The sequence below is a fragment of the Dermacentor andersoni genome, chromosome 11 (genome assembly GCF_023375885.2).
Source record: "Dermacentor andersoni chromosome 11, qqDerAnde1_hic_scaffold, whole genome shotgun sequence".
NCBI lineage: Eukaryota > Metazoa > Arthropoda > Arachnida > Ixodida > Ixodidae > Dermacentor > Dermacentor andersoni.
Genome location: NC_092824.1, coordinates 412,787 through 433,611, shown reverse-complemented (window position 1 = coordinate 433,611; position 20,825 = coordinate 412,787). Strand labels below are relative to the sequence as shown.

Here is a 20,825-nt window from a genome sequence, read left to right as displayed (position 1 = left end):
GTGAGGGAGGGGGGGGGGTGTCATATACGTCTGAAGAAACCCCTCTTTCCGCCGGCTACACTCAGCGGGGGGGTGACAGAAGACCTAAGGGCCCCGGGTGCCACGTGACCTAGCTACGCCACTGGTTAGAGCTCATCAAAGTTGTGAGAAAAAAATGCCATCTTGACATGTCAAGCATGTGACCCATTTCAAAAACTTTTTGAGAAGTGTACTGCTTTGAAAAGGTGCATATTGCTTACTGCATACATTTCTCTTTCTGGCAATAAAAAGTTATGCCAATAGCTGAAATAGGACAGAAGCTATTTTACCTCCAAATTGGAAGTCTGTCAGAATTGCTGTTTTGAGAAATCAAGGAAAAACATTCTGCAACATCTTTATTGAGAACATACCAATAAAATCTCAAAGAAATTCACCAGGGGCATAATCTGGATGCATCCTATCTCTATGCCTCTTTTTGGCCAGCCTCCTTGCGCTCAAAGAGGCTTCTTGCTGGAGTTAGCACTTCGATGGCCATCTTTCTCCTTTGCTCGCTGAGATGCAGTGCCAGGAATATTCATGTGTAGCTGCTGTAGAATTGCAGTGGACACAAGCAGGTTCCCAGTGTTGAAGCGGACAGCTTCCCCAACAGCAGCTTGCATGGCAAAGAGAGATGCATGCTGTTCCTTTGAGACACTCCAAATCACTGAGTGAAGGCTCTAATTCGAATTCTGTGCTTTGCCTCGCTGGTATCTCTGGAGCAGGGTTTTTCAGATAGCCGCGTATATACAGGCAGCATTGCTTCTGCAACATGTTTTGGCAAGTTGTAGTGGTGCCTAGGTTCAGGCTCTCCCTTTGCTCTCGCAGCATTGTGACGACAGAACATTGTCAGAACATTGCTGAGAGCTTGTACTCCTTGGCGGGGTCCTTGAAAGCATTACCACTTTCTAGCCGCACCCGGGACACAGCACCCTTATTACCGACCCCTTCGTTAAGTAAAAGGGAAGGGTTGCCTCCCTGTCGCCAAAACGAACGCTGACCTGTGCCTGACCCTGGACCTGGGAGAGTTGCCCGGAGAAGCTGCGTAGCATCACGCCCAAAGCCTCAACAGACACGCCGGGGAAAGTACGCTTGAAGAGTTTCTCGGCCATTACTGACACGCTGGCCCCTGTGTCCAGCTCCATGGAAATGGGGTACCCGCAGATTTCGACGGTCAGCATGTCCGGCGGCACAGATGACGGTACAAAGCCTGTGTGCCACATGTCGAAAATCGGCGGGGTCTCGGCCACGACGTGGAGCCTGGCTGTGGAAGAACTTGAGCCTGCTGCCACACGTCCCCGCCGCATACACTTGGGACGGCTACCCTGGCCGCGGACTGGTGTAGTACCTGGGCTTGAATCAGACTGCTGCTGCTGTTTGCTGTTTGTCCTCCCCCTTCGGCATACACTATGTCTGTTCGAGAACCGAAGCAGACGTAGTAACCTCATCATTTTTGGAGTAAAGGAAGCAAAAGGGAAGCATTTTGCCTCTCTTGAGCGGACAGTATCGAAAGATATCCTTGACGACCTGTTGAAGCTGCCCAACGTGGGCATTGAACGAATCCACAGAATCGGTAAGCCAACAGAGAATAAGTGTCCAGTTACAGTTAAACCTGGATATAACGAAGTTGACAAAAGCTCGCAATTTTTCGTTACATGCAGGTTTTCGTTACATGCAGGTTTCGCGTGAAGGCTTGTACGAATGATGCAGAAACGAAACCAAATAGCTCAATATATCCGTGAAGGTGAACTCACCCTTCAGTCATTTATTTTACACTAAAAAACTGCGTAATTTCCGCTTGCTTCTTCGGCACGAGTGTAGGCACAACACGCCGCTCCAAAGAGGCTAAATCGTGTAGAGCTCCTTCATCGTCGAGCGAGCCGACGAAACGGCGCATAACGTCCATTGCGTTCATCACCTCCTTTGCAGTAGGCACGTCACACGGATCTGCCTCACAAGCACCATCATCACCGCCATCCGGATTTTGCACGCTTTCAGCTACTGCTGCATCAGACATTTCTTCTGTAGTCACGGCGGCGTTGTCGGCAAACAAAAAGTCAGTCAGTTCAACGTCGTCGGGTACACCACCGTTAGTACATAGCTCGTTCCACGCTTCGGCCACATTGGACGGAGTAGAAAGGTCTTCCTCCTCCTCGTCGGCACCAGCCCGTGCATTTTTGGCTATTCCGGCCTTTAAAAAGCAATTCGCGATAACTTCTGCCCTGACCTCTTGCCAGGAGGCAGCAAGCATCTCGACTGCTTGATAAATGTCGATCTTCATCTCCCGTTCCAGACGGATGTCGAGAAGTATTTTCAGGATTAGTCGGAGCCGGTAACAGCATTTAAAACTGTTAATGACCCCTTTGTCCAGGGGTTGTATTAGGGACGTGCAGTTGGCCGGGAAGTAATGCAGTTCGATGTTCGACAGCTGCAGGCCCTCGACGTGGTGCGCCGAGCAATTGTCCAGCAGTAGGCAAACTTGACGGCCTTGCCGCTTGACGTCCTGGTTAAATTCCTTTAACCACTCAGAAAATATTGGCCGAGTCATCCACGCTTTGGAATTCGCCACATACTTCACGGGCATACGCTTCGTTCCCTTAAAACACCTGGGACGGGCACTTTTGCCGACAACTAGCGGGACTCGCTTGTCTGTGCCGTCGAGGTTGGCACACAGCAGAATTGTTATGCGGAGCTTGCTCTGCTTTCCACCGCGGCAGTCATCGCCTTTTAACGCTAGCGTGCGGCCCGGAAGCATTTGATAAAATAGAGCTGTCTCGTCGGCATTGTAGACATCAGCCGCCTCGAAGCGACTCAGGATTCCAGGCAGCTTGTCAGCCACCCACGAAGCAGCAGCATCGCTGTCTGCGGAGGCAGATTCGCCGCTGATTACTCTTCCGACGACACCGTGCCGGCTCTTAAATCCCTGCAGCCACCCGTTGCTTACCTTGAAATCGTCATGACCCAAGATACACGCAAAATCCTTTGCCTTCTGTTGCAAGATCGCGCCGCTTATGGGTACATTTCTGGCTCGCGTGTCCAAAAACCACGTGAACACTGCCTTGTCCACATCAGTGTATGTGGACAGCTTCAGTCTTTTTTTCTTCGAGCTTGTTCCCGACTCCACTGCGTTTCTGATGCTGTGTTCCGCACTCAAAATCGTTGATAGTGTGCTCGCTGGAATGCTGAAACGGGTGGCAACGTCCTTCTTCTTCTCGCCCGCGGAGACTGCATTTAAAATTGCGAGTTTGTCTTCAAAAGACAGAACTTTTCGTTTTCTGGCAGTAGAACTCATCACGACCAACCGACGACGCAGTTAGAAGCGGAGACGCACGACTACACGCCGACAGGCAGGCCTAGCACCTCCAAAACAAGTCGGACAAACCAGTACCAGAGCACAGTTGACACACGCACACGTGCAGAACGCAGGACAACACTCAAGATGGCGAATGCAACGCACCCATAGAGAAAGAAAAAAAAGTGACGGATATCGTTCGTCATCGTCCCTCCCCCTCTCCCTTCCGGCGCCTTGGCAATGAAAGAACCGGCTATCAGCGTTGCTTTTCAAGTGAATTCTTACACATAAGTGTGTATTAGCCGTTGAAACAAATGAAAATCACAAAATAAGAATGTTTGTCCTCAAATCCATACGAAACAAAAAAATTCTGCAAGAAAAATCAGCTGCCGATACCAATGCCACCTGGTGCCACGCTAGACAAGCAAAGCCTGAAAAGACTGCTACGTTAGGCACGGAGCGGCGCTAGTTGCCGCCATCATCATCATCATCGCTAACTTTGCTCGGTCGCGGCAATCCCTGGCGTGCGCGTAGCTGCTGGCTCCTTACAGCATTAATATTCAATAATCTAGAGCATTTCTTCGGCCGAATTTTCCTTAAAAGTGCTAAAAGTAATGACTGATCAGCTTTGGGAGTTCGTTACATCAAGGCTAACCGCCGCAACGCGTTCGTTACATCAAGGTCGAAAATACATGGGCTTCAATGGGGGCAGCGTTGGGGAATTCAAAAACTTCGTTAAATCCAGGAATTCGTTACATATAGGTTCGTTACATCCAGGTTTAACTGTATTCTCAAACTTGTTGATGGGAGAGACAAATTTAGGATCTTGAAAAACTGTGGTAAATTGCGAGATACGGAATTCAGTATTTCGGAGGACTTTTCGCCTAGGGTACAGTCTATCCGGAAGAAGCTTTGGGCAAGTACCAAAGTAAACAGGTCCAATGGGGATAAAGTCATCCTTGTTTTCGACAAGGTTAGAATCAATGGAACCTTTTACTTTTGGAATGAGGCGTGGAACGAACTTGTTCAGGCTACTAGGCAATGACCACGCTCTTGGGATGACTGCAACCAACAGTGCAATCCAAACAATCCCCCACCGCAGCCGATAGTTTTTCACAACCGAAGAGCTTTTTCCTTAATGAATGTCAACGCTAGAAGCATTTTAAATACCGTATTTACCCGCGTATAACCCGCCCCTGCGTATAACCCGCACCCCTAACTTTGAACTCGGCGGAAAAAAAAAAAAAAAACTCGCGTATAACCCGCACGTTTACCTGAAAAAAAAAAATGAGCGCTAGAAAGATGCAACTCACACTCAGTGATCATTTCGTTTTCAGAACATTTATTCAAACGACCGCCACCACGTCACTGGTTATCCGATTCTTAATCGTCGCCGCTCTCACTACTGCCATCCGAGGCTTCATCGCCACTCTCAAAGACGTAGTCGTCCTCGGAACCATCCAAACTATTACTGATCGCACATTTTTTAAAGCTTTTCCGCACCAAATCGGCCGGTATCGCTTTCCACGCATCCACGATCCACTGGCACAGCAATGGAATATCAGGCCTTCGCACGCGTCCCGTCGGTGTGAGGGCGTAAATGCCGTCGGCCATCCACTGGGCATACAGCCGCTTCACGTGTGCCTTGAACGGCTTGTTCAGGCACACGTCGAGTGGCTGTAGCATGGACGTCATGCCGCCAGGTATTATGACGAGGTCGGTGCTGGTCTCGGCAAGGCGAGCCTTCACCGCATCAGTGCAGTGGCCTCTGAAGGAATCTAGTACGAGCATCGACCGGCGTGCCAGCAAGGCACCTGGTCTTCGCTCCCAGATTACTCGAAGCCAGTCACCGACTAGGCCACTGTTCATCCACGAATTTTCTTCCGCACGCACAACGATTCCTGGGGGCAGTGGAATGCTAGGTAGCGTCTTGCGTTTGAAAATGACATACGGGCGCAGTTTCGTGCCGTCAGCCAAAGCGCATAGCATGACTGTGCAGCGCAGCTTGGCATTTCCGCCGGTCAGCACGCTGACTGATTTGGAGCCCTTTTTTTCCATGGTCGTGTCCATCGGCATCTCAAAGTACACAGGTGTTTGATCAGCATTTCCCACCTGAGACAGCAAATAGCTGTGCTCCTTCCGAAGTGCGATCACATATCGTTGAAAGTTCAACAACTTTTCCTCGTAGGCTTCAGGAAGCCGCTGGCACATGGTTGTTCGCCGCCGCATAGAAAATCCATGTCTTCGCATGAAGCGCTGAAGCCATCCACGGCTTGCACGAAACTCACGTGGAATGTTCAATTCCCGGGCCAACTTCAGGGCTTCCATTTGCGCCATCTCAGTCGAAACAGCGTGGCCACGACTTCTCTGCTCCTCAATGAACTTCGCAAGCTGCGTCTCGAGGTGGGGGTACGCGCCAGTCTTCGGACCCCGAAACGCTCGCCTGTCCCGGTTCGTTGCTTCGAGACTCTCTTTTTTCTTCCTCCAGTCGCGAATGCACGACTCGTCGACGTCATGCTGTCTTGCAGCAGCTCTGTTGCTGATTTCTTCGGCAGCGGCTATAATCTTTAGCTTCTCTTTCGCTGTGAAACACTGCCGTCGAGTCGCACTCATGATGCCAAAACAAAGCAGGCAAACAGTGCAAACTGGGGTAAGTACACTAAACAGCGCCTAACGCGAGGCTCAACAATGCTGGCCTTTCGTTGGCCCTTCATCGGCTTGACAAGCGTCGATGACGATGGGGATGGCGGACTACACGGGGAGGCCGCCGCACATTGCGGTGAAGCCGACCCCCCCCCCCCCCCCCCTCCCAAGGAAAAAATTCGCAGATAACCCGCACCCCCACTTTTTAAACGCGTTTTTTCACATTTTGGTGCGGGTTATACGCGAATAAATACGGTAAAAGCGACGATCTGGAAGGTTTACTCATTGCTTACGATCCTGACATCACCGTGGTAACAGAGACTTGGCTTCACGATAGCATAGATGATGTAGATGTTGTACCTGTAACGCATGAAATTATCCGTCATGATCGCTGTTCAAGAGGGGGAGGTGTGGCACTTCTGATGAAGAAAGGCACTCAGTATACGCTGGTTCCACACAATAAGCAGATTGAAATGGTGTGGATAGCTGCCAAACTTTCCGGCCAAAACGCACTTATCGGAGCTGTCTATAGGCCACCCAATGATGACATTTCTATGCTGGAGGCACTACACGACTTTCTGTACGCCAACAAAAAGCGCTACAGTTGCGTTATAATGAGTGGCGACTTCAACATGCCTAATATAGACTGGGACTTGATGTGTGCTACGTCAACATGCCAACACGCGGATCTGTTGCTAGACATCGCATATGCCTTCGATCTACACCAGGCAGTGCATACCCCAACGCGGCAGACTGCCGTATCAAGTTCGATTCTCGACCTCGTCTTCATATCAGAAAACGTCAGTCAACTAGGTTATACTGTCGATATCGTGCCCGGTATATCGGACCATTTCTCTGTCCTTTTTAAAAGCCAACTGTGGCGTGAAGCTGAGCGCAGCAAGCCAAAGCCCTACTATGATTTTAATAATGTGGACGATGTCAGTATATTAGATTTCTTAGAACAAGACTATGATTTCTTTTTACAGTGTCACAGAAACTTTACAACTGTTAATAGTTTGTGGCTGCACTTCAAATGTGCGGTGCGTCATTGCATGAATAAATATATCCCGAAACTACATAAGAGCAAACGTCGAAGCCCCTGGATAACGCGCGAAATCATTCATATGAAGAGGCGCGTAAAACGACTATCATCTAAAACCAGAGAGATAGCGGCACCTTGGCTGAGCTGCGATCGGACTTGCGTTCGAAAATAAAATCGTCCAGATTCACTTTTTTTAACGTCAAAATGCACAACTTCCTTTCCCACGATGCGAGAAAGCTTTGGCTTCACTTGACGCAAAAGAAGGAACGAGTTAATAAATTGAAAATACACGATAAGGACGTCACTGACCCAACTTATATAGCAATGGCATACAGCGACTATTTTTCGTCCGTTTTTCTGCGCAGTGCCGATAACAATATAGACTTCAGCTACGCAACTATGTATGAACTTCCAGAGCAATAATCACAGAAGAAGGTATTTTTTCAGCATTGCTTAGCTTAGACATTAGGAAATCTTCGGGACCCGACGAAATCCCAAATGCATTTTTGTTTATATGCGTGGAGTGGTGTACCAAGTATCTTTATATTATTTTTAGCAAAAGTTTGGAGAAAGGGGAAGTTCCTTCTGACTGGAAAATAGGCAAAATTATACCAATACACAAGACTGGCGATAAGCTCACAGTAACTAACTATCGCCCGGTGTTGTTGTTGTGCACAGCTAGCAAGGTATTGGAACATTTTCTTTTCAAACATTTAAGCAGCTTCCTAGAAAGCAACAGTTTTTTCATGAACAGTCAGCACGGATTCAGGCGTGGCCTTTCAACAGTGACACAGTTACTCCACATTACTAATGATTTGTTTGCAGTTCTTGATAACAATGGCCAGGTCGACATAATCTTTCTAGACTTTGAAAAAGCCTTTGACCGCATGTCGCATTCCAAAATTATATTAAAACTAAAGCATCTCTTTAGAAATGAGCGTATTCTGAGGTGGCTTGACTCTTACCTAACGCAACGCCAACAATATGTTCAAATAGGTGACTCTAAATCATCAATGCTTCCAGTCCTTTCGGCTGTACCTCAAGGGTCTGTCCTTGGACCATTACTTTTTCTTGTTTATCTGAATGATCTCTCACTTGACACTGCTGTATAATGCCGATTTTTCGCGGATGACTGCGTTATTTATCATGCCATTCAAACTAAAGATGATCAATTACTCTTAAGTAATTCTCTAAGATCAATTTCTAACTGGTGCCAGACCTGGAAAATGAGCCTAAATATCCCTAAGTGCTCCCAAATGACCGTAACAAAAAAGAAGAGTCCACTATCGCATGCATACAAAATTAACGACATTGGTGTTACTCTTGTCGATACGTTTAAATATCTGGGGATTGAAATATCTCGCGATTTAAGATGGAGTACGCACATTAAAAAGATATTTTCGTCAGCCTCAAAAAGACTATAATTACTTCGGCAACGTCTGCAGCACTGTACAAGCAAGACAAAACTAGTTGGTTATACTTCACTGGTGCGTCCTCTACTTGAATATGGTGATGTCATTTGGGACCCGCACACTAAGACTGATACAGATAGGCTGGAAAAAGTACAAAAAAGAGCACTCAGGTGTATTTTTAATGCCTACGGAAGACAAGTGTCACTATCATCTCCGTTCAAGGTCTGGTCTTCCAACACTGGAGGAACGCCGTAAGCTACACCGTCTGAAGATGCTTTACACGATAGTGAACGGCCAAACTAAAATGAATTTTGACAAATACTTACAGTTTAACACGTGTAGAAGTATCCGCGGAAAGCACGAACTTACCCTTATTGTACCCCAGGCTAGAACTATCGCTTATCAATTTTCATTTTTTCCTAGAACGATAAGAGAATGGAACAGGCTTCCACAAGAGGTAACGAACAAGCGTACTGTCGACTCTTTCTTATCGGCTATTTCTCAGTTGTGAGCGAAACACGCAATTCCTTTCGTACCGAATTTTTATTCAACTCGTGTCATTAGTTGGAGATATTGTTCTGCGCAGTAGCGTACAAGTATGATCTGTGTTGCACTGTGTGTGAGCTTGCTGTGTTCGAATTTTATTTTGACATTTTCTTTGCTTGAACAGTATCCCTTTTTATTTTCTATGGACCACTCCTGCTTTGGCTGCTAAAAAGCAGCTGGCAGTATTTTCAAATAAATAAAATAAATAAAACATGTGCCAGGTGCCCAGTTTTCCCGCACGTAAAGCATTGTGCTCGAGAAAACTGGCACTGTGAGGGGGTGTGGGCACCACCACAGCGACCGCAGGTACTGCCCTTGTCGCCAACTTGTTTAGCGTGGCTTCCGCCGACGGTGAGCCAGTCGCACGGGAAAGCTCGCCGGCGTCCTTAGCGGCAGCTTCCATTGCCAGTGCTGCCTTCATGGCGTCGTCCAGCGAGGGGTCGGGAAGCTCGAGGAGTCGCGTCTGCATGGCGGGGTTGTTGATTCCGCAGACGAAACGGTCCCGGAGCAGCAAGTCCAGCTGGTCCCCGAAGGCGCAGGCACTTGCTAACCCTCGTAGCACAGCAACGAATTTCCCGAGGGTCTGTCCTTCCCGGCGGCTCCGGTTGTTGAAGCGGAAACGCACCATTAACGTGGACGGTGCTGGGTTAAAATGCGAGCGCAGTATAGCGAGCAGCTCACCCAGTGTCTTAACGTGCGGCGTGGCTGGCTTGAGAAGGTCGAGCAAGAGGCTGAAGATGCGGGTCCCGCAGCTGGCCAGGAAAATGTCCCGCTGTTTGGCCTCGGGTGTGTCGTTTTCCCGGAAGAACACGTGGACTTGCTCCTCGTAAATTTGCCAGGTGGACCCATCTCCCTTGAACGGCTTGAGCCTTTCGTACGGCTGCATGACGGCAGCAACGGGGGGCGGTGTTTCGTCGCTTGCGGCGGCGTGGGATGAACCGCGGGTACTCGTCGCCATCCTCGTTGCCATCCTCGTTGCCAGTGTCACGATCGCCCTGGGTTCGTGAACAAGGAAGGGCTTGAGGCACCCTCCGATAGAGGGACGCTCCGTAGCGTGGCGGTGCTGAACGATGACTGACCGCCGAGCAGCCGTGCTCGTTGGTGTTTATTGCGGTGCGGTGACCAGTGTTGCCTGCCGAGCTTGGCAGGCCACCGAGCCTGGTGGCGAACGAACATTATGCCTGAGGGGGTGTCACATGCTTGCTACACATTGTCAAAACAGTTCTGCATGCGTGCATATTGAAGGGACGCATACCGTGCGACGTGGCCCCCTTTGAGTGCTTCGCCACATAAAACTGCTGTATTGTCACGAAGCTGACTTTAGGGAGCTGTCAAACCTACAATTGTGTGGTGACATGTTTATCGGGAGGGACTGACAATCGCATACTTACGGCATTTCACACTACTTAATTGGCCTCTGCACCGCTGAACTTATGCTACCACCGCATTCATACATAACCGAGGTTCTGGAAAATGACAGAAAATCATGACATATGAAATGGGAACATAATACATAGGAGTCACTGGGCTTTAGGTCGAAATCTTGAAAATGCAACGTAGCAGTCAGAAAACGTCAGTAGTGAACTTATCAACGGGATTCTGCTGTTTCATTCTTTGCCTCCTTTGGGCACTTATCTAGCCTCTGAGGCACCGTTGTGATAATTTCGTTAACTCTGTATATATCAAGATATGCATGACATGACATGAAACACACAGCAGTACATGACATGTCCAGTTAAACCTCGATATAGCGAACTTCAATATAAAGAAATTCTAGATATGTAGTATATTTAATTTTTCATAACCTCTTATTGATAGAACACCATGTATTTAGAGCCTCAATATGAGAAGGCGTGTTTGTATGTGATTTCAATATAACGAAATTTCACTTCCACAGCAAAGGAATGCCGAGGCAATAAATAGAAGCTACCATGAATGGAGATGGTCAAGTTATTGAATTACAAGTTGCTGCTTGCAAGCACCTCTCAAACTGCCTGCGCGGCACGACATGAGCGACCGCCAAAGTGAAGCCGCATCATGTTTTGTATAAAGTACAAGGGTGATAAGCTCCTATTGCGCCTCACGCACTGAAAGCGTGCAAGGGTGAGAAAGAAAGATAGTGGCTTCATACGCAAGTGCCACCTCCCTGCATGAGAAAAGTGAAAGGGGGAGGGGAGCGAGCTTACAGTAATGTGATCAAGCGTGTTGGAGGGGGGGGGGGGGGTAAGTTGGCGCGCGCTGCGATTTATGGTGTGTGTCTCAGCCGGGTCTGCGCATGGCTGCAAGCGCAGATGAGTGCATACGCAGCCGCGCACCCTGCTTTACAGATAATCTGCCGCATGTACAAAGAGTGGGTGTGCCTAGACGGCATGGCATCATGTAAGTTTTCTTTCTGCACGTTTAGTATTAAAGGTTGCGCAACCTTGAGTTTTGGCAACTCGTTGGTGCAAGAGGAGGACGAAGCATTTGCTCCCCGCTGCCAGCACTTTTCGTGATAGCGTTGTCCCAGTGCAGGCAACGGCATCAGCTGTGGGGGCGCAGTGCACACGAAAGTATGAATGGCTTCGCTTAATTCGTACCGCCGATGCGAAGATGTCGTCGGCATGGCATGAAACCGTTTCATTCGTCGCCGACCCCCAAATGTATAAAAAGATTAAATTATGGCATTTTATGTGTCAAAACCAGCATCTGATTATGAGGCATGCCGTAGTGAGGGACTTCAGATTAATTTTCACCACCTGAGGAAGTCCCTCACTATGGCATGCCTCATAATCAGATGCTGGTTTTGTCACGTAAAACGCAGTAATAAAATTTTTTAATGCATTTGGGAGTCAGCGATGAATGAGATGGTTTCATGCCACGTGCACATAAATCTAAGGACACGGTTGTTTTCATGTTTTGCCCTCGTAAAAATGCGGCCGGTGGCCGGGACCCAAATGCCTCAAAATTAATTTTCTTATTTAAATTTCCCTTTTTTTGATTGCCGGATAATTCAGAAAATTCTGCGGCCCCTTTCCCTGTAAGAAAAATCGATTTGCGGATGTGCTTGTTTGCATAAAAGGTCAAATTTTTATGGAACGAAATTTCCATATAACAAAGCAAATTTCCGATTTTACCTACTTCGTTATGTTGAGGTTTAACTGTATGTCACTTATGCTGTCGTATCGTGATTGTTTCTTTAAGGGGGGACGCAGGTTTCGCATTGCGAGAAATGGCCAAAAAATCTATTTTTTGAAAATCACATTTTCAGTTTCTATAACTCTGTTTCTATCTGATTCTGAAATATCATCTATATAAACCACATAGAAGTGCTCTAAAAATTTGTTTTATTAGCCAAGGTCGCAAAAAATTTCGTGAAAATCAAGAAAGAACAGCGTTTTTCAAGCCACAATATCTCTGGAATGGCGCAACCAAGCGCCGCCATCTTAATTTCATGGGAAAGTGCATTTCTCCGTCTTCAAATTTCCCGCTTCAGCTATCTCCGTACAGAAACAAGCACACAAGAAAGCAAATGATTGTAGGTCGTGCCAGTCTGCGATTGGCCTCGCCCGCCACGTGACTTCAGCGCAGTTTGCCATTGGTCCGGCGCTCGCGTCGTTTGCTCCTCTCTTTGCACCTCGCAAGCCTGGAAGTCTCCATTCGCCATAATCTCGACGTGTCAAAACGGGTGCTACGCGGACATTGCAGTAGCGTGGCTGATCCCTACGTTTGTGGACCTCTCAGACCCACGACAAAGGATTCCGAGCACCGGGGACGCGGACTTCGCGACCAAGATTCGCACGCAGAATCCTCGGACATGCGGCTAGGCCTTTCAGCACTCAGTGTTTCGGAATTCTTGACCAAGCACATCGCGCATGCAATCCTCGTATCGCGACTAAGCATTTCGCACATAGGAGACTCCTAGTCGTCGATCAAGCACATCGCGCGTGGACATCTCGGGTCCTCGCCTAAGCATGCTGTGCATCGGCGCCCCCGACTGGGCGACTAAGTCCATTGAGCGTCGACTCCTCGAGCTCGCGTCTAGGCATTTCACGCGTCGGCACCTCGGACTGCGCGAATAAGCGCATTGAGTGTCGACTCTTCGAGCCCACATCTAGGCATTTCGCGTTTCCGCACTTTGGACTGCATGAATAAGCACATCAAGTGTCTACTCCTCGGACTGCGGTCTAGGCACCTCGCGCATCGGCACCTCGAACTGCGCGGCTAAACCCAATGAGCATCGATCGACTCCTTGTATCTGGGGCTAGGCATTTCGCACGTCGGTACGTCAGACCCGCAACCAAACATATTGTGCGTTCACTCTATTATCATATTGTCACGATAGCTCGTAACAATATCTATCATACCCCCCCCTTCATAAAGAGGACCTCATTGGTAAAGGGAAAATCAGACATCCACCTGTTCGTAGCAATTGCTACAAAGGAAACCCATACGGGTTCCTCGAAAGAAAAGCCTCAGAGTTGAAGAAAAATTCGTCCTGGTCCGGGACTCGAACCCGGGACCACCGCCTTTCCGGGGCAGCCGCTCTACCATCTGAGCTAACCAGGCGCCTAGCAGATAGCAGGGCGAAGACAAATTTGTCGACAACACACGAAGCAAAGGTAAGTGTTCGACGAAGTAGTTCTGTGGAAACCTGCAAGGTGCTTTCCGTGGGTTTCCGCAGAACTACTTCGTCAAGAGGACCTCATGATGAGCTCTGTTCACTAGGCCCCTTGTGCTGGCACAACATCTGGCTGCAGAAGTGATGGAGGCATCATAAAAACATACAATTCTGGAAAGCACCTAGCAGCTGCATATCTTTCACTAGCTCTCTGATTCTAAGTTCCACAGCGATTGTCAGGTGAAGATGATTTGGGAGGCTACTTACACTCAGAGCCTTCATTCAGTAACATGGTCAATTCTACCAAATGAAAAAATGCCATATAGTCACACATTTAGTATGGCAATTCTTACAAAACATTGAGCTTCAAAACGGTGCCATTTGTATTGCTGTAGATTCACTTCAGCAAAAGCTACATTTGTTTGAAACTTCAGATGCGTTTATTTCAGTTCGATGTTGTTGCACACCACGCTCAGCCTTACAGGTGTTTTTTGTGAGTTGTTTTTGGCTAAAAATGACACAGGTGGTATCATTTTATTCGCATTGAAATGATCATGGAGTAGATGCTATTTTTATTAATCTTGCACCGTCATGAAAATTACATTCAGGTATACAGTCAAACCCGGCTATATCGAACTCCGAATAAACCGGTCCGAATAAACGGTCAGCGACTGTAGTTTGCCTCTGCTTTCGAGACTTACGGCTGGCATAAGCTATTACTTTCTCCTGGCCGTTCTTCCACTGCACTACAGTCAAACCCGGCTATATCGAACTCACAAAAAAAGCGCCTATCAGTTCGATATAGAGCATAATTCGATATAAGCCTGCTAAATAATTGGATGTCATAAAAGCACATACCATTTATAAGATCACTTTATTGAAGAAACTAGCGTAGTTTCGCATCAATTAGTCCTGCATTTTCTTCTGCTTGGGCAATTTCGCTGCCTGCGACGCACGCACTTCCCCACGTTGTCTAAGGAGTTGGAGCAGCTGAGGCCGCAACCTTCCACATTCGTGCAGAAGCACCGGACTAATGCGAGTGCACCAATCACTTCGGAGGATGTGGGCGAAGGACCGTAGTTGCCTTCCTCAGTGGGCCTACTTTCATTTGTGCTCGGTACGATGTCGGCGATGTAGTCTTCGCTTCTGGGCCTTACCGTGGTCGCGACACCATCATCTGCACTCACAAACTCGTCCACTGTTGATTCGAATGTCTCAGAAATTTTGACAGCTCGCTCCAAACTTCGGCACCACTGGCAACAGGGCATTCATCAGAATTTACAGTCATCACCGAGCACGCGGAAACCGGAACGTATGAAGAACCCCTCGTACACAGCCGTGCGTACGCGTCGGGCACCATGGGCACCGGGTTGCGAGTCTGGCCACTTTAGCCCTAATCGTACCGAGAGTGCTCCTCGGAATCTTGCACGCTGCGGGGACATCCAACTTCTCATCGCATTCGACGCGATTTATGATTTCGAGCTTCACGATGAAAGGCGAATTCTGCCGCTTCATCACGGCAACACTGCGGGAGAAGGCCCACAAGGCGCAAACACGATAAACCAGAAAAGCAGCCAGACAACTCCCACTTTCACCATCTTGCACGAAGAGGTCACAAGAGCCTCTGATTGGCTGTCTGAGCAAGCGCTGAGGCGGGCCAGGATCATTTTTTGCTGGGGAGTGTCGATAGATAGTGATCTAAAGAAAGGAAGGACGCTTGATTCTGCAACCCGTGAGGGAGCACGGCGAAGCATCGTCAGGGGAGAGGGAATGGGAAGTGAAAGATGATAGAGAAAGAGGGAGGATGTGGCCTAATAGACTCCACGCGCGACAGGGGAGTGTCGACGGCTCGCCCGAACAGCCCGAGGCAGCGCGGTCACGGTAGGGAGAGCGGTTGGATGGAGCCGCGCCGCCAGGTTTCCCCGCTACCGCGAGGGAAAGCCAACTTCTGGGGGCACTTTTCCGCCGCTTGACGTTCAAAATATCGGGAATCACTGCAATATTTGTTCGATGTAAGCGTAATTTTTGCTATATATACTCATTGTGACTATACCGTGACCAGAAATTGTTCGATATATAGAATAATTCGATGTAAACGGGTTCAGCAGTCGGGTTCAACTGTAGTACTCAATTTGCTAACTAGAAAAAAATGTTCATATTAAATGCAAGATTGTTTTCTTGTCCGTAAAATGCTTTCAAATGAATAAAAATAGCATCACCCCCTACAGTAGGTCTTTGGCAATGGTGTCATGCATTTAGTTTTTAGTTTAGCAAGACGGAATCATCAAAAAGCCCCATAACAAGTTTGAAATTAATTTGACTTCACACCTCAATATTTTTTGAACTGCTGCAGCTACAAAAATCTAATTAAAGACTTGAAATCAGCACGAAAAATTACCCAAGGCAATTGAGTTCATTAATGATTCACCCAAAAATTAAAAAAAACATTTTAGGACCCGTGTCCCCCCTTAAGGGGGTACTGGAGGATCAGATCGCGAAAATCTAAAAAAAAAAGAAAGAAAAAGAAAAAGAAAAAAAATTGGCAACGATGTGTTTCAGGGTCTGCAATGCCTAATCTACATTGTATCAAAATGGTTTGGCTGGAAACGTACTATATGTGCCCGAAAAAAATTAATATATCACTGCGTAGGGCGAGAAAACAGCTTTAAATTGTGTCAAATCACTACAGTTTGCGGAGCCCTAACTTGTCTTTCCCGCCACCGAACGCCGCCATCTTTGTATTGTTTGAAAGATCGAAGTTTCGCCATGCCGTTTCAGAATTCTTTGGTCATCGCCATCTTGTAACAAACACACAAACACAAGAGAAGCGCGAGTCTGCTAAAGGCGGTCACACGGGCCCTGCGATGATAGTGGGCCTCCGACTGGTTGCCGTGCTGAAAGGCGTCTCGCCGTTGGTTGCTGCTGCAGCAACGGGCAAGCTGGCAACCGCAGCGGACTGTAGTTGTCTGCTTTGAAAACCATGCCGGCGTCTTTCTTCGTTTGACACTGGCAGAATTCGGATTTATGAAAGCTCCCAGGTCAGTGATGGATTGTCGCTCGTTCGAAAAGAAATTTTAAGGGGGGACGCGGGTTTTACATCGCGACAAATGGCCAAAAATTCGATTTTTTTAAAATAACATTTTCAGTTTCTATAACCCTTTTTCTATCTGATACCCAAATATCATCACTGTAAACCACTTAGAAGTGCTCAAAAAAATTAGTTTTATCAGCCAAGCTGACGAAAAATCTCGCGGAAATCAAGAAAGAACAGCGTTTTTCACGCCACAATATCTCCGGCACGGCGCGATCGAGCGCCGCCATCTTGGTCTCGTTGGAAAGCACATTTCTCCGTCTTCGAATCTGCCGCTTCAGCGATCTCCTCCATACAGAAACAAGCGCACAAAAAGCAAATGATTGAGGGTCGTGCCGGAGTCTGCGATTGGCCGCGCCCGCCGCGTGACTCCAGCGCGGTTCGCCATTGGTTCGACGCTGGTGTCGTCTGCTCGGCTCTTTGCACCTCGCGAGTTTGACGTCTCCACTCGCCGTGATCTCGACGTGTCAAAACGGGCGCTACGCGGACATCGCAGTAGCGTGGCCGATTCCTACGCTTGTGGACGTTTCAGACTCTCGGCTAAGCATTCCGAGCGTCGGCGACGCAGACTTCGCGACCAAGATTCGCGCGCAGAATCCTCGGACATGTGGCTGAGCCCTTCAGCAGTCGGTGTTTCGAATTCGTGACACATTCGTATCGCGCACGCAATCCTCAGAAACGCGGCTTAACATTTCGCGCATGGGGAGTCTCCGACTCGGCGGTCATGCACATCTCGCGCGGACTTCTCAGACCGTCACCTAATCATTTCGCGCGTCGGCACCTCGGACTGCGCGAATAAGCGCATCGAGGGTCGACTTCTCGAGCCCGCGGCTATGCATTTCGCACATCGGCACTTCGGACTCGCAACCAAGCACATTGCGCGTTCACTCTATTATCATATTGTCACGATAGCTCGTAACAATATCTATCATTCATACCACCTTTTCATAAAGAGAACCTCATCATGAGCTCTGTTCACTAGGCCCCTTGGGCTGGCACACACCTGGCTGCAGAAGTGATCGAGGCATCATACAAAAAATTCTGGAAAGCACCTAGCAGCTGCATATCTATCACCGGCTCTCTGATCCTAAGTTCCACAGCCACTGTCAGGTGAAGATGACTTGGAAGGCTACTTACACTCAGAGCCTTCATTCAGTAACATGGTCAACTCTACCATATGAAAAAAAAAAATGCCTCACCGATTGTAATGGAGACTGCTATCAATGAGGCAGCCTGCATGTACAACACTGGAACTATATTCATGTCCACACAGAGTTCTGCACTTCGGTTTGAAACCCAGACACCATGCTCTTTGTAGAGCATAGTGCCTAATAAAGTTTCTTGTGCTAGTTCAGTGGCCAGTGTGCTATTATTTTCAGAGTGTGCAGTCACACATTTAGTATGGCCATTCTTACAAAACACAGAGCTTCAAAATGGTGCCATTTGTATTGCTGTAGATTCACTTCAGCAAAAGCTACATTTGTTTGAAACTTCAAATGCGTTTATTTCAGTTCGATGTTTTTGCACACTGTACTCTGCCTTACGGGTGTCTTTTCTGGGTTGTTTTTGGCGAAAAATGGTATGGGTGGTATCATTTTATTCGTGTTGAAATGATCTGGGGGGTGATGCTATGTTTATTACTCTTGCACCGTCATGAAAATTAGATTCAGGTATAGTAATCGCTGCTAATTAGAAAAAGAAATGTTCGTAATAAATGCAAGATTGTTTTCTTGTCTGCAAAATGTTTCCAAATGAATAAAAATAGCATCACCCCCTACAGTAGGTCTTTAGCAATGGTGTCATGCATTAAGTTTTTGGTTTAGCAAGACAGAATCATCAAAAAGCCCTGTAACGAATTTGAAATTAATTTAACTTCAGACCTCAATATTTTTTGAACTGCTACAGCTATCAAAAATCTAATTACAGATCTGAAATCAGCATGAAAAATTACCCCAGGCAGTGGAGTTTATTAAAGATTCACCCAAAAATAAGAAAAATATCTTTAGGACCCACTTCCCCCCTTAAACGAAGCAGGCCTTCGGAAAACGGAAGCGCATGCCTCCTACGCTGAGAAAAAGACGGCGGCCAGCAGTAGAAGCGGAGCACTCGACTGAACACGCGGATAACGTGCCGCGTTATCCTGCACCGTAAAATTCCAGCAGCGAAGCTGACAATCGCCCTGTGACATCGACACTGTTAACCAAGCCACCGGAAGACGTGTCACCGGAGGCTCTCGCACCTGTGCGTACGGCCGCGCGAGTCAGCAACCAAGATCGTGTTGTTGGAAGTGACTCGGGTCGAGGGTCACCATCGCCGGCAGAGACGGTGTACCGTTTCCGACGCATCGTGTGACAGGGACACACAGTCTGCGAGTGAGCGCAACGATCGACGAGCTACATAGATTATGACTCAAGGCTCACTAGACGAATCGTTGCCCAAATGTCGCACGATTCAGATGCGCCTCGAGCCGCATTTTGTGTCAGCGGTGACTGCAGAAGCGCAGGCGTGCAGCGTTCGCGACTCCCTTCGCGCAGTGTCCGCAACTGAGCGGAAGTTTAGTTTGATGGACCAGCAAGGCCAAAAACAAATTTTGGCCCCTTGTGACTGTGAGTTCATTGTTGTGCAGTTTTCCGCGATTAACTCTGTGATCGCTAAAACTCTGTGCTCAAGATGCCAACAGCGTTCTGTGGGTGTACGCTGCAATACTAGGCTTGGTCTGGCAGTGAAAATGGTGGTCATGCACTACTCCAGAGGGCTCAAGAAAAAGATGAAGAACACCTGAAGAAGGCATCCAAAGCCCACCAAACAAAGAGGCAAAGGTGTAAGAAGATGCCTGAGAGCAATGATTCAAAATATTACAGCCCTGGTGCTTTTTAGTAAATTTGCAGTGCTTTTAAAACTTTGCAGCCAGTTTTCTCAATTGCATTTTTTTTTTGTCAGTCACCTCGCTCGTGGAAAGTGTAGCACAACAATGGCTTGACCGATTTTGGTCCAGCTTGTTTTTCTGCGATCCACAAGCTGTGCTGTACTTAAAGACAGTCTTGAAATGTTTCTTTATCTTTCCATTATTTATTTATTTCACAATAACTACATGGCTCCATGGAGGGAAGCACAGTCATGTGGAGGCTATGTTGAGCAAAAAATTGCTAGCACACTAAAAAACAAATTGAACACTGTCTTGGTGTAGACTAGATATTTGGGCAAACATGCAAAGTATCCCCAGTTCCCTATCGTGTTTCGTTACTGTGCCAGCCTTTCCACAAGCAAGCAACTTATAAATTCTTATAAAACATAAACTAATTAAGATATCCTAATAAAATTTTAGATTGGCCTCTTTCTTGCAATGTGGAGTGTGTGTGCCAAATTTCAGCCCTTTCTGTCAAGACACAAAAAGTTATTTCTGATCCCCTCCTCCTCAAAATTGCGGATCGCGAAATGACAAAAAATTGCAAAAAAGTCTATTTTCGGAAAAGTGCGTTTTCGCTACGTTTATACATTCAAGAATCCCTCCGCACAATCTAGAACCTAAATTTAATCGGAAAATAGTAAAAAACACACTTATACGGGCCAGGGTGGCTGCAGAATTAGCAAAAATTCGCCAAAGAAGTTCGAACTTTGCACCGTTCTCATTTGCGAAAGCGGTGGCCAGCGGGCACCATTTTGAGCTTGTTTGAAAGCTGCTTTCTTTGTGCGTATTTTGTACCGGTTCAAAATGGCGTAGGTGAGGAGAAACCGGCACTATGGCGTCATTTCTGAAGGATGCGCCTGTGCTGCTGATTGGCCAAAGCGTGCACACCCTCCACGCGCCTCATTTTTATTGGTCTGGCAATTATTGGGGCACAGTGAGTGCATTTGCCATCTCCTATCGAAAACATCCGTTTTCAGCCTGCTCTAGGAAGATTTACAAGCAACATCCATAGCTCACAATAACTGACTGTGGTTTTTACCTGATTCTAACATATGTCCTTTTTTTTAAAGAAAGAAACATGAGCTGTAAGTTGCCTATGTGGTGCAATCGGACGCAATGCCAGAACCGTCTTTACGGCATTCGTATGCGTCACTGTGAAGCACAAATGTATTGCGGTGTAGCTGACTTTAGCACACTGGCCGCTATTGTGCAACGCATGTTAGGCCCTTGCCCATTTGTTCTGATGAAAAATAGTTTGCATCTTAGATTTCTACTT

The 20,825-nt window shown here is 47.5% G+C and overlaps 1 protein-coding gene across 8 annotated transcripts in view; it reads left to right on the top strand.

The window, feature by feature from the left end:
• The window catches only part of LOC126517477 (myb-related protein B-like), a 293,223-nt gene that overhangs the window by 145,677 nt on the left and 126,721 nt on the right, over positions 1-20,825 (top strand). The window lies entirely within an intron of this gene.